The sequence below is a fragment of the Kogia breviceps genome, chromosome 4, assembly GCF_026419965.1.
Source record: "Kogia breviceps isolate mKogBre1 chromosome 4, mKogBre1 haplotype 1, whole genome shotgun sequence".
NCBI classification, from domain to species: Eukaryota; Metazoa; Chordata; class Mammalia; order Artiodactyla; family Physeteridae; genus Kogia; species Kogia breviceps.
In genome coordinates, this window is record NC_081313.1 from 165,445,316 (window position 1) to 165,458,194 (window position 12,879).

Below are 12,879 nucleotides of genomic sequence, written 5' to 3' on the forward strand. Positions count from 1 at the left end.
GAAGCTCCCGAGAGAGCACACAACAGAGTGTGTCAATGCAGACCTGAACTCAAACCTCCGGCTGCCCTTTTCAGAGCTTTCCTGTATCATAGAGATCAGAGACCAGCACCAAAGTTTGTCTTACCAATGTACTCTGGTGTCTAGTACAGTTCTTGGCACGTCAGAAGAACTCAATGCATATTTCTTAACTCATGGATAGATGGATGGATGGATGAAAGCTCACAGTGACCAATAAGCAGAAGGAGGTATACCCCATTTCTCCTCCTACCATTACCACCATCACCAAACAGCCTCACACACAGGCAAGTGTCTCTGTTGACTTTGCCCCTGCATGACACAGCTGCTTTATCAAGGCCTGAAGCTCCCTACTAGGGAAGAAATGCACCACCCCTTCTTCTTAAGTATCAACTGTTCCAGTCAGTTCCCACGGTCATGCTTCTCAGACTGGGGACCTGAAGAGGACAAGCCAACCCAAACCAAAAGCAGGGGTGTGGACAACTCAGAGAGACTTCAAAAGATGGATGGGGCCCAAGGAATCAGACGCTGAGTCATCATGATAAACCCCAGATCTCAAGGCATAGCCCTGTGCAGCTTAGCTGTTGGCTGGATGGCATTTTAAGCCTTAATTATTATTCTGTTTTATACTTGCAGCCTCAGAACCTTGCTAGTAAAGGGCTTTCAAATGTTTGGGAAGTCAGTTGCATTCAAGTTTATCCTCTGACTGTTTGGTTGACAGGAACTATTTGTAAATGGAGCACCCTGCCAGTTACCAGCATTTATTTGCAGTTATATCACAAATGTTTTTCAAACTTGTGTTTATCTATGATTTGACACATCAAGAGGACTTCTGCTCTTGGCCCGAGCTCCTGCCAAGGCAAATGGTGATGTGTTAATGTTACTTTCATCAGACCTTCACACACCTAATGGCTCACTCTCATATCTCCCTGGCATCAGGGTTACCCAAACTGATGTTAAGAGAGCAACTGAACACATATGTGACAAATAGGAGAGTCCAAGTAAGAGAAAAAGGGGTGGCGTGGGGGGCAAGCTCTGCTTGGAGTAATGTTTTAAATAAAGGGCTGTTTTCAGAGAAGCTGGCTCTGACATCCACAAAGGCAATTTGGCAAAAGACCTAGTTACTGTCTCATCCACCTTCTTACTGATTATGATGATTGCTTTTTGCTTTGTTGTTAAACTCAGAGGAAGATATGTCGGCACCCGAAAGGCATCTGTTTCACTCGGCTTGCTTACTCACCATTTCAGTTAAGCCCTGGGAAATCCCATCTTGGCCGATTTGTGGAGAAAAGCTCTCCATTGGAAAGACAAATGCTTTTGTGATGGATCCTGAAAATCATAGTACTTCATAGCTGGAAGGAGACCCTCAGAGATGATCTAGTCCAAAACCCAGCTTATCTAATTCATGTATTCATTCAACAAATATTTGCCAAGCTCCTTCCACATGCCAGGCACTATTCAACTCGATGGGGAAATATTGAGAACAAAACAGACAAGCCTCCTCTTTTATGGAGCAAGCAAACAAAGAGCATAATTTCAGGGAGTCTTAGTTTCTATGAAGAAGACAAAAATAGGATAATGTGATAAAGAGTGATTGGAGAAGTGGTTCTTTCAACAGGCAGAGCTGGAGAGGAGGCAATAGTGGAGCTGAGATTAAGTGACAAGAAACTGGCCAAGCAAAGATCTTTGGGAAGGCAGGCAGTGGGGGTGCACAGGCTCTGGGAGAGAACAAGTTTCGCATGCTAGAGAACAGAAAGCTGCCCATGAAACGGAAGCTTACGAGGTGAAGTTGGGGAGGAGCAGGGACCAGGTCATGTAGGGGCCTGGGAATGATGGTGAGGCAAGAAGAGTAAAGGGACTGGCTGAGTGTCTGTCATATAGTACAGGTCTCTCCCCACGACTCAGAATTTTTTACCTAACACATGTAGTCCCTAAAACAAAAGCCACCATCCTTTCTCTCATTATATTTTCCCACCAGATATGTGCCCTAGGAGACATAGGATATGGGAAAATATGTCTTGGCACAAGACAGAGAGATTAATATTAATTAATATGTCACTCATAATGAAAATCACTTGATTAAAATGATCTCTCAGCCTGAGATGTTTTATGTGCTTGTCTCTCCATATGTCTTTTTTTTTTTTTTTAGGAGAAGAAAATCTCTATTTCCAGCATTTCCCAAAATTCACCAATTTGTGAGTCATCTTTGGAGCTCATGCCATATCCGTGTCCCATCTTTACTATTTTCTACTTAATATTTTTGTTTAAGCTGACTTACTGTTTTATACTTTTTCCTCCTGCCCCAATCGATAACATTCATAAAATTATCAATTTGATGTGCTCATTTTTTATTTTATTACAGATAAAATAATTATATTTTAAAGTTGAAGAGTTCTGACTTTTGTACCACCTAAAATCATACCCTATGGGTAAAATTTTTAGGGGAAAAAACCCACTCCTGTGTCCAACAGGGGAATGGTGTCTCAGAAGGTTAGGGATATAAGCATTCTCTCTCTGTTTCTACCTTTTATTTTTGTTCCTGACATAAACATTTATGCCAACTTTCAATTGCTGCTCTTATCTCAATGGTAGAATATACAAAATCTCCAGAATGCCTTATTTCTGAAAAACATAGGATTCCTAAATGAGAATAAGTAACACAACCACCAACTCTCCTGGAAAGTGCCACCCATAGGTGGTGGCTGTAGAAGAACAGGGGAGAAGACAGGCATCCCCTCTGGAAAGCCCTATCAAGTGGCAGAGGCACATGCATGCCATGGACCCAGCAGAGCAAAACGTATCCACAGGCAATATTTGCCAAAACCAAGCTCATTTTAAAAATCATTACTTAAATCTTTATTTTAAAAAAAATATTTACATAAGTAAAGAGAATGGTATAGTGACCACTCATGCACCCATCACCCACTTTCAAGAATTATCAACTCACGGCCAACCTTGTTTCTTCTATGCTCACACCCATTGCTTCCTCCCCAGTGGATTATTGTAAGGCAAGTCACAGACATTGTTTTATTTTATCTGTAAATATTTCACTATGTGCCTTTAAAAGGAGTCTGATTTCGACTATAATCACAATAGTCTGATTTTTAGTATAACCACAATACTATAATCACAATACCAGTATCACACTTAAACAAAATTAATAATTCTTTAAATATAGTAAAATGGCTAGTGTTCAAAACATATTTTTTTACAGTCATTTTGTTCAAATCAGGATCCAAACAAGATCCACATAATCCATCTGATTGGTATATTTCATAAGTCATTTTAAATCAATAACACTTCCCCCCACCCAACTTCCCCTTGCCTTTTTCTTGCAACTCTTTTTAGTGATAGAAACCAGATCATTGTCCTAAAGAGTTTCCCGTATTCTGGACCTTTTGTGGTTGCATCCTTGGGCTGTGTGTAACATAGTCCTCTGTTCTCCAGTTGTCCTACAAATTGGTGTGTAACTCTACCGCTGCTCTGTCCAAAACAGCAGCCACTCGCCACGTGCCTGTTGAGCACCTGAAATGTGGTTAGTCTGAATGGAGATGTTCTGTAAGTGTAAAATACACACCAGATTCCCAAAACAGTACAAAAAAGTAAAATATTTCATTAATTATGTTTATATTGATTATATGTTGAAATAACAGCACCTTGTTTATATTGGGGCTGAATAAAATATATTATTAAATTAATTTCTACCTATTCCTTTTTATTTATTAATGTGGCAACTAGAAAAATTTTAATTACATAAGTCGCTTACATAGTTCACATAGCCAGTGCTGCTCTAGAGGCTTGGTCAGGTTCAGATTTGATCTTTCAGTGAGAATATTTCATATACTACAAGGGGGTACAAAGAAAGACTGGTTATCTCTCTTTTTTTGTGGTAAGAATGATCGGTGTAGTCAGCCTGATCCATCCATTCTAAAATTACCTATCAGCCTCTCACCTAACAGTTTTAGCAGCAATTGATAACTATCGTCTTAATGAGGGTTTCTTGCCCTCAGCACTATTGGCATTTTGGGCAAGATAATTCTTTGTTGGGGCTGCCCTGTGCATTGTAGGATGTATAGCAGCATCCCTAGTCTCTGCCTGCTAGATGCCAATAGTATCTCTCCCTGCCTCCAGTTGTGACAATAAAAATGTCTCTAGATATTGCCAAATATGCCCTGTGGGGCAAAATCACCTTCCCTACCATCCCACCTCCATCTGCAGTTTGAAAATCACTGGTCTAGAGCCCTTATCTCAGTGGAGCCAAACACAGATTCAACCTTTTCAGTGAAGTCTTCCCCTAACACCATCTTCCTACGACCAAAAATCAACCCCTTCAACTCCGTATTTCCCTAGCACCCTGTGACATTCTAGTAGCATTTATTGCATTATTTTACAATTGTTTGGGTCTGTTCCCTTCCCTAGAACGTGAGCTCCTCAAGGGCAGCCTCCACACCTTTGTATTCGTACTGTCTGAAAGAGTATCTGAATGTAGGGCTCAATGGATGAAATGCCTAATCAAGACAAGAGGCCAGAACCTCTGAGTTCCCGGATCCCACTAAGAAGAAAAGCATGACTGCCCATCTGATTGCTCAGGAACCATTTCTGAAGTCTGCCTTTTAGAGGGCCCTTGTGTCGAATGTACTGTTTGTGAGAAGTTTGGAGTCAGACCTGTCATTATAATTGAGAATGTATTCATTTGTTCAAGAAACATACTGAGCACCAACTACTGGACAAACATTTTTTCCCTCAAAATTAGAGATATGTGAAGAACAAGCCAGAAAAGGTACTCCCTGAAAAAGCTATATCCTAATGCTAGGGGGATGTGCCTGAGGTGTCAATAAACAAATATACAAATAAATACATAGATAAATAAGATAATCTCAATTTGGGATTATAAGTGTATAAAGAAAATAAACAACATTATATGATAAAGAGTACAGAATGGGAAACAATTACTTTTAGACAGAGAAAGAATGAGGTGGAGAAAGCCATGAGCAAAACAGGGAAGGGCATTCCAGGCAGAAGAAAGAGCAAATGCCAGGACTCTGCAATAGAAAAGAGCTAGATGTGTTCAAATAACAGATTGCAGGTCAGGGTGACTGGAGCACACTGAGAGGGACAGGTGGAACAAGACAGCTCAGAAGCATGGGCAGGACAGTGTAGACCATGGGCAAGTTTTGGACTTTAAGAATGAGAAGAAGGTGTTGAATAGCTTACGAAATAGATCTGGGGACTTCCCTGGTAGCACAGTGGTTAAGAATCCGCCTGCCAGTGCAGGGTTCGAGCCCTGGTCCGGGAAGATCCCACATGCCGTGGAGCAACTAAGCCCGTGTGCCACAACTACTGAGCCTGGGCTCCAGAGCCCACGAGCCACAACAACTGAAGCCCGCGTGCCTACAGCCCATGCTCCGCAACAAGAGAAGCCCCCGCAATGAGAAGCCCGCGCATGGAGACGAAGAGTAGCCCCCAATCGCTGCAACTAGAGAAAGCCCGTGCACAGCAGAGAAGACCCAATGCAGCCAAAAATAAAATTAATAAATAAATTTATTTTTTTAAAAAAGAAAATAGATTGGAATTACTCAATTTACATTTAAAAACTAATAGCTTTATTGAGATATAATCCATGTACTATAAAATTCATCCTTTTTAAAGTGTACTGTTTAGTAGTTTTCAGTGTGTTCACAGAGTTGTGCAGCCATCACCACTATCTAATTTTAGAATATTTTCATTACCTCAAAAAGAAACCCCACTCCCCATTCTCTCTTACCCCCAGACCCTGGCAACTACTGATCTACCTTCTCTGTGGATTTGCCTATATATTTCACATAAATGAAAACATATAATATGTGGCCTTTTGTGTCTGGTTTCTTTCACTTAGGATAAAGTTTTCAGTGTTCATTCATGTTTTAGCATGTATCGGTACTTTGTTTCTTTTTATGGCTGAATACTGCATTCTATGGATATACTACTACATTCATCTGTTGATGGACACTTGGGTTGTTTTCACTCTTTGTCTATTATGAAAAGTGCTACTATAAACCTTTATATAAAAGTTTTTGTGTGGACATTATTGTCATTTCTCTTGGGCATATGACTCAGAATGGAATTATTGAGTCCTGTGGTAACTCTATGCTTAACTTTTCAAGGAATTGCTGGACCATTTTTCCAAAATGACTAAACAATTTTACAATCCCACCAGCAATATATGGTTCACCTCCACGTCCTTGACAACATCTGTCAGTTTGTCTTTTTTTTAGCCATCTGAGTGGAAGAGAGGAATATCTCGTGATTCTGATTTGCATTTTCATAATGACTAATGATTTGAGGATCTTTCCAAGTACTTCTTGGACATTTTTACATCTCCTTTGAAAAACATGCCCATTCAAACTTTTTGCCCATTTTTATTATTTTATTTTATTTATTTATTTATTATTATTTTTTGCGGCATGCAGGCCTCTCACTGTTGTGGAGCACAGGCTCCGGACGCACAGGCTCAGCGGCCATGGCTCACGGGCCCAGCCGCTCCGCGGCATGTGGGATCTTCCCAGACCGGGGCACGAACCCGTGTCTCCTGCATCGGCAGGCGAACTCTCAAACCACTGCGCCACCAGGGAAGCCCTTGCCCATTTTTAATTGGGTTATCTGTCTTTTTATTTTTGAGTTGGAAGAGTTCTTTGTATTTTCTAGATACAAATCTTTTATTGGATATATAATTTGCAAATATTTCTCTTCATTCTGGAAGTTGTCTTTTCACTTTCTTGATGGTATTCTTCGAAGCACAGAAGTTTTTAATTTTGATGAAGTCCTATTTTTTCTTTTGTCCCTTGTGCTTTTGGTGTTATATCTAGTAAGGCTTTGTCTAACCTAAGGTCACAAAGATTTACTCCTGTATTTTCTTGTAAGAGTTTTATTGTTTTAGCTCTTACATTTAGGCCTATGATCCACTTGAATTAATTTTTGTATGTTGTGTGAGAAAAAGGTCCTACTTCATCTTTTGCATAAAGTTATCTAGTTGCCCCAACACCATTTGTTGAAAAGATTATTCTTTTCCCATTGAATGGTCTTGGCACCATTATCAAAAATCAGTTGACGATAAACGTGAGAGTTTATTTTTGGATTCTCAATTCTGTTCCATTACCTATATGTCAATCTTATGCCAGTACCACATGGTCTAGATTACTATAGATTTGTAGTAAGTTTTGAAATTGAGAAGTGTGCGTCTCCCACTTTGTTCTTCTTTTTCAAGATAATTTTGCTTATCCTGGTTCTCTTATACTTCCACAAGAATTTTAGGCTCGGCTTTTCAATTTCTGAAAGGAAGCCAACCGAAATTTTGATAGAAATAGTGTTGAATCTGAAGATTAATTTGGGGAGTACTGCCACGTTTAAGTCTTGCAAACCAAGAAAATAGGATGATTTCCCTTTTATTTATGTCTTCTTCAATTTCTTTCGACAATGTTTTGTGCTTTTCAGTATATATGTTTTGCATGTCTTTTGTTAACTATTTTATTCTTTTTGATGCTATTGGAAATGGAATTTTAAACATTTCATTTTGGATTGTTCATCAGTGTATAGAAATACAATTGATTTTCATATACTGATCTCATACCTACAACCTTGCTGAACTCATTTACTAGTTCTGTAGTATGTGTGTCTTTTTTTTTTTTTTTTTCCTAATTGCCTTGGCTAGAATTCCTATAACAGTGTTGAATAGAAGTGGAAAGAGTGGGCATATTTCTCTTGTGCACTACCTTAGGGGTAAAGTTTTAAGTCTCTCACTATTAGGTATGATTTAGAAGTGTGTATTTTACAGATGTCCTTTATCAAGTTGAAGAAATTACCTTTGATTGCTACTTTGTTAGGTATTTTTATCATAAAAGGGTATATAGTATTTTGTCAATGGCTTTTTGGAGTCAATAGTATTACCATATGTTTTTTGTTATTTATTCCCTTAATATGATGTATTACATTGACTGACTTTACTATGTTGATTCAATTTTGTATTTGCATTCTTGGGACAAGTCTCACTTGGTCATGGTTGTATAATCCTTTAAATATGTTGCTTAGATTCAGCTTGCTAGTATTTTGTTAAGGATTTTTGCATTTATATTCATAAGGGATATTGGTCTGTGGTTTTCTTGTGATGCCTTTGTCTGGTTTTGGTATCAGAGTAATACTGGTTTCATAGAATATATTAGGCAGTGTTCCCTCTTGTTCTATTTTTTTCTAAGAGTTTGCAAAGGATTAGTATTCTTTTTTAGACATCTGGTAGATTTCAATAGTGAAGCCATCTGGGCCTGGGTTTCTCTTTGTGAGAGTTTTTATTTTTATTACTAATTCATTCTATTTACTTATTATAGGTCTGTTCAGATTGTCTATTTCTTCTTGAGTCAGTTTTGGTAGTTTGTGTCTTTCTAGGAATTTGTCCATTTTTCCTGTGTTATCCATTTTGTTAGCATACAATAGTTCATACTATTCCCTTATAATACTTTTTATTTCTGTAAGTTCAGTAGTGATATCCTCTCTTTCTCTCCTGAGTTGAGTAATCTGAGTCCTTCTTTTGTTTTTCTTGTTGAGTCTGGCTAAAAGTTTGTCAACTTTATTGATTTTTCAAAGAATCAACTTATGGTTTCATGTAGTTTTTTTCTATTGTTTTCTAATGTTTTTTTCACTACCTTCCACACTCATCTGAATTATTTTCTTCCTTCTGCTAGCTTTGGGTTTAGTTTGCTGTATTTTTGTAGTTTCTCAAAGTGGCAGTTTAGGCTATTGATTTAAGATCTTTTTTAATATAAGAAATTGTAAAATTTCTATCTAAGCACTACTTTTGCTTTATCCCATAAGTTTTAGAATGCTGTTTTCATTTTCATTAATCTCAGTCTTTTTTTTTCTCTTGCGATTTCTTCTCTGACCCATTGTCTATTTTAAGAGCATGTTGTATAATTTCCACATATTTGTTAATTCCCCAAATTTCCTTCTGTTATTAATTTCAATCTATCATGGTTTGAGAACATACTTTGTATGTTTTAAAGCCTTCTAATTTTTTATTTATTTTTTTTTTTTTTTCGGTATGTGGGCCTCTCCCGTTGCGGAGCACAGGCTCTGGATGCACAGGCTCAGCAGCCATGGCTCACGGGCCCAGCTGCTCCGCGGCACGTGGGATCTTCCCGGACCGGGGCACGAACCCGTGTCCCCTGCATTGGCAGGCGGACTCTCAAACACTGCGCCACCAGGGAAGCCCTCTTCTAACATTTTTTTGGCTTGTTTTGTGGCTTAAAGTATGGTTTATCCTAGAGGATGCTTCATGTGTGCTTTAGAAGAATGTCTGTTCCACAGCTGTTGAGTGTTCTATAAATATGTTAAGTGTGTAGTTGGCTTATAGTGTTATTCAAATCTTCTATTTCCTTTGATTTTCTATATGGTTGTTCTAGCTATTATTGAATGTAGGGTATTGAAATCTCCAATTATTATTGTTCAAGTGTCTATTTCTCTTTCCACTTCTGTCAGTTTTTGCGTCATGTATTTTCAGCTCTGTTGTTAGGTGATATGTTTGTAATTTTTATGTCTTTTCCCTTATGGATTGACACCTTTGTCATTAAAATATCTCCTTCTCTGTTTCTATGACATTTCTTGTCTTAAAGCCTATTTTGTCTCATTTTAGGATAGTCGTCCCCCCCATCCCCATCCCCAGTTATCTTTGGTTATTCTTTGCATGGTATCTCTTTTTATATCATTTTTTTCAATCTATTTATGTATTTGAAGCTAAGTATGTCTCTTTTAGACAGAATACAGTTGGACAATGTTTTATAAAATCCATTTGCCAATCTCTGCCTCTTGATTAGAGTGTTTAGTTCATTTTGCTATTTGTTTTCTATACATTTTATATCTTTTTCGTTCCTCTAGTCCTCTGTTATTTCCTTCTTTTGTGTAAAATAGATATTTGCTAGTATACCATTTTAATTCCTTTGACATACACACACACACACACACACGACTATGAGATTAATGAAAATGAAAACACAGCATCCCAAAATTTACAGGATGAAGTGAAAGCAGTACTTAGATAGAAATTTTACCTGTAACTCCTTATATTAAAAAAGATCTTAGGGGGCTTCCCTGGTGGCGCAGTGGTTGAGAATCCACCTGCCAATGCAGGGGACACGAGTTCGTGCCCCGGTCCGGGAAGATCCCACATGCCGTGGAGCGGCTGGGTCCGAGAGCCATGGCCACTGAGCCTGTGTGTCCAGAGCCGGTGCTCTGCAACAGGAGAGGCCACAACAGTGAGAGGCCCGCGTACCACACACACACAAAAAAAAAAAAAAAAAAAAAAAAAGATCTTAAATCAATAGCCCAAACTGACGTTTGAGAAACTACAATATATATTTGTATATATATATATATTTTTTCAACTTTATAAGGAAGAAGGGATATTTATTTGGAATGGTCTCTCTTTGCCCTCTTTGTACTTTATTCAAACAAAATTATTAAAATAATGATTTATAAACTAGATAATTAAGAATTGATTACATTATGCCTGCCTCCATTGTTTATAAATATAAATAACAGTGTGCCACTTTTCTTCTTTTTTAGCTGCGTTGCGCAGCTTGTGGGATCATAGTTCCCCAACCAGGGATTGAGCCTGAGCCCTGCCAGTGAAAGTGCCAAGTCCTAACCACTGGACCGCCAGGGAATTTCTACTGTGTATCTCTCAGATGCTTTGGTTAACAGGAAAAAAGGCAGTCCTTGATAAAATGCAATATTTTCACACAAATTTGTGTACTATTTATTAGCCATGGCAACTTAAACTTAAGCAACATAGTAAGTACTTATTATATTCACATGCAAAGAAAAATGTATGAACTGCCTAAATGATATAGCACTAAAAAAAATTAACATTCACTTCCAACTATTCTGTGGCTATTAACATCATGTGGTGCCTTTAAAGGTCAAAAACAATAAGCTGTCTAGAAATATTCAGAATAGTAATAGTATTACATTGTGAATTTTATTTTCAAATTTAGGTCAATAAGAAGGAAAATAATAAAGTCAAGTAGTCAAAAGAAGTATCTAAAAAAGGACAGTCATTTATATATACAGAGGATTTGAACAGTACATATTCACTTCCAGTTGATTCAATCCTATTTACACATTTAAAATAGAAAATACATCTTTTTAATTTTTTTTTGGCCATGCTGCGAGGCTTGCAGGATCTTAGTTCCCCAACCAGGGACTGAACCCCAGCCATCGCAGTGAAAGTGCTGAGTCCTAACCACTGGATACCAGGGAATCCCCAAAATACATCTTAATTGTCAAGAAGCTGAAGATATTTAGCACCAGGAAAGGAACTTTACTTAGCCTTTTATCATGACCTCAATTTCTTGACACAGGAAAAGAAATTTTATGAATCTCTATGTATTTATCACTATCAAAAGAATTTTGAAAAGTAACTGCTACATATCATCAATTCACAAGCGATTCAAAGGGAAGAAAACCTTAAAACTGGGACTACTTTATATTGCGCACAGCTCTCCTATGCTGGTCTGTTTTTATCTCCTTCAAGGCTTGCTCCAATTGCTGAACCAAATGGAGCAGGGAGGCTGGGTGTGTCTGCATAACTTGGGTGTTATGATCTCCATTCTATAAAGGTATAGCTTTATAGTCATTGTTGGTTTAATCTGTTGCCTGAGGCTTCTGCTTGCAAGCTGTACATCTAGTCGCCATTCAAGGGCTGTGGTAACTGGGGAGGTCTGGTGTTGATTCACTCAGGATAGTTCTAATCTCCTTTCTGTTGTCCAGATAAAGCTGAAGCAACAGTTTGTTCAATTCTTCAGAGAATCCCAGAACAAAAACAGTCTTGGAAATCCAGTTCAGAAACCATAAGCTTTGAACTTTCAGTGAGGAGGTATATTAATTCTTCCACACCATGTTGGACAGGGTCACTACTCATGCTGAGCTTTCTCACAGAGCCTTCGTAGATCTTGGGGTTCTAACCTCACCTCGGGAACTCCACCACGATTCGCCCCAACTCAGAGACCACCGTGCTGTCCACTTGGGGCAGGAAGGCCAGGTGCTCCTTGTGCTCCTCCGACAGGTCCAGTGGCATCTTCACCGGGCGGCTGATTTCATCCTTAATTTTTTTAAGTTAGTCTTAGTGGTTGCCCTGGCATCTTTTTAAGAAAATTAATTAATTGATTGATTGATTAATTTATTTATTTATTTTTGGCTGTTTGGGGTCTGTTTCTGTGCGTGGGCTTTCTCTAGTTGCGGCGAGCGGGGGCCACTCTTCATCGCGGTGTGCGGGTCTCTCACTATCGCAGCCTCTCTTGTTGCGGAGCGCAGGCTCAGTAGTTGTGGCTCACGGGCCCAGCTGCTCCACAGCATGTGGGATCTTCCCAGACCAGGGTTCAAACCTGTGTCCCCTGCACTGGCAGGCAGATTCTCAACCACTGCACCACCAGGGAAGCCCTGCCCTGGCATCTTAACTTAAAACCATTTAGTTCAGATGAATACCAACTTATTTTCAATAGTATATGAAAAAAACTGCTCAAATAAATAAAATTCCTTTCCCCTTCTTCATGCTATTATTGCCATACAAATTACATGTTTACACATTATAAGCACATCAATAGTTTTATAATTATTGCTTTATGCAGTGTTTTTGAAATCAGATAATAGAAAAAAAGAGTTACAAACAAAAATATATTTATATTTTCTTTTATATAATATTTATCTATGTAAATGGTAACTATGTAGTTACCATTACTGGACCTCTCTAAATCTTGTGAATTCGGTTTACTGTCTAGTGTGCTTTTATTTCAGCCTGAAGGACTTCCTTTAGTATTTATTGTAGGGCAGGTCTGCTAGTAA

General features: G+C 38.5%; 1 pseudogene; it reads right to left on the bottom strand.

The window, feature by feature from the left end:
* Window positions 1–11,517: 11,517 nt before the first annotated feature.
* Window positions 11,518–12,115, bottom strand: LOC131756201 (COMM domain-containing protein 2 pseudogene; annotated as a pseudogene).
* Window positions 12,116–12,879: the final 764 nt, after the last annotated feature.